The following is a 1,453-nucleotide window of genomic DNA, read 5'->3' on the forward strand; positions in this document are numbered from 1 at the left end:
TGTCCCCCCCTAAGCCATCTCAGTCTCCTGCCCCCCCCCCCTTTACTCCAAGCAGGCTGGGGACAGAATCCTGGCTAAACGCAGCCCTTGGATGAGTAAAGGGGAAGATGAAATGAGGTTTAAATGAGTCTGAGAATAAAGCTTTAAAGGATGGAGGTTTAAAAGCAGAACGTGATCCAAAAGTAATGCAATCTGCCCAAGATGTCATTAAGGGATGGAAAAAGGAGATTCAACACAGCATGGCTGAAGGCAGAGATTAGGGGAAGAAATGCTTCATTATTATGCCCCACCGAGTTGAGTCGCCTCACTGCACTGGTTCCAAAGTAAACAGAATACCTGAAATACAACGCGTTCTGGCTGAGTCTTGCTTAGGTAAGCCGCTCTGGGGTTCTGAGACACCACAAGGAGGTAGGAGTGCGCGTTCCAGGCTGGCTGCTGGATAGGCTCTTCCAGAGGCGGGGTCTGGAGCTGAGCCTTGAAGGATGAGAAGGAGTTGGCCAAGTGAAAGGAGAGCGGGAGCAGGGCTTTCAGGCAGAGGTGGCAATGCGCACCAGGGGAGTGGGGCTGGAGCATCCAGTGGAAGGCAGGCAGGATGGCTGGTTAGAGACGCAGGCAGGAAGGGTAGAGATGCAGGCCAGGAAACCTGTGGCCTTGCAGCCCTGTTACAGAGTGAGGATCCTGAGAGTCACTTCAACTGGGAGCAATACGACTGGATTTGCGTGTTAGACAGAAAGCCCTGGTCACCAGATTCTGGCTGCGCCATGGACACTGGACCTCAAAACACCCTCCTCCCCCATCCACCTGGCCCTGAAACCCCACCCCTACAAAAACCATTTCCTTTGTGATTCCAAAACCTTGGGCTCCCATTAAAAATATTTTTTAAGAATGATTTTATTTAACTTTATTTATTATTATCATTGTTATTTTCCAGTTTGATCAGAGAGAGACAGAGAGAGAGGAAGTGAGAAAGCAAGCCACCAGGTCTGAGACTTGAACTGTGGTCGGCCATGTGGGAGTCCAGCACCCTTAACCACCATGCCACTTGCCGGCCCCCCCATTAAAAATATTTTAAGAATTATTTTATTATTATTATTATTTAAATTTGAGTAGAGAGAGTGAGAAAGTGAGAAAGCAAGCTGCCGGGTTCCAGACTGGAGCCATGGTCAGCCATTTGGGAGTCCAGAGCCCCAACACCACACCACCTGTAGAACCCCCCCCCAAATTGTTTTTTAGTTGCCAGAGGGCATGTGTGCTTGCCAGAGAGACAGAGAAAGAAGGGGAGAGAGGGAGATAGCATCTCCCAATGAGAGCATGGCCATGCCAATCCCTTCTCCACCTCTCCACCTTGCTGGGACTTTGGGGATGCACACACACACACACATGCACAACACGTTTTTCGTTTTTCAGGTTGCCAGGTCCGGGATTTGAACTATGGTTGGCTATGGGAATATGG

The 1,453-nt window shown here is 49.8% G+C and overlaps 1 pseudogene; it reads right to left on the minus strand.

Annotated features, from left to right (window-relative positions):
* Nucleotides 1-763, minus strand: part of LOC114009686 (cleavage and polyadenylation specificity factor subunit 5 pseudogene) — a 16,223-nt pseudogene extending 15,460 nt beyond the window's left edge.
* Between the last annotated feature and the right edge of the window lie 690 nt (nucleotides 764-1,453).

Source organism: Tupaia chinensis, unplaced genomic scaffold (genome assembly GCF_000334495.1).
Source record: "Tupaia chinensis unplaced genomic scaffold, TupChi_1.0 Scaffold000602_1, whole genome shotgun sequence".
Classification (NCBI taxonomy): domain Eukaryota; kingdom Metazoa; phylum Chordata; class Mammalia; order Scandentia; family Tupaiidae; genus Tupaia; species Tupaia belangeri.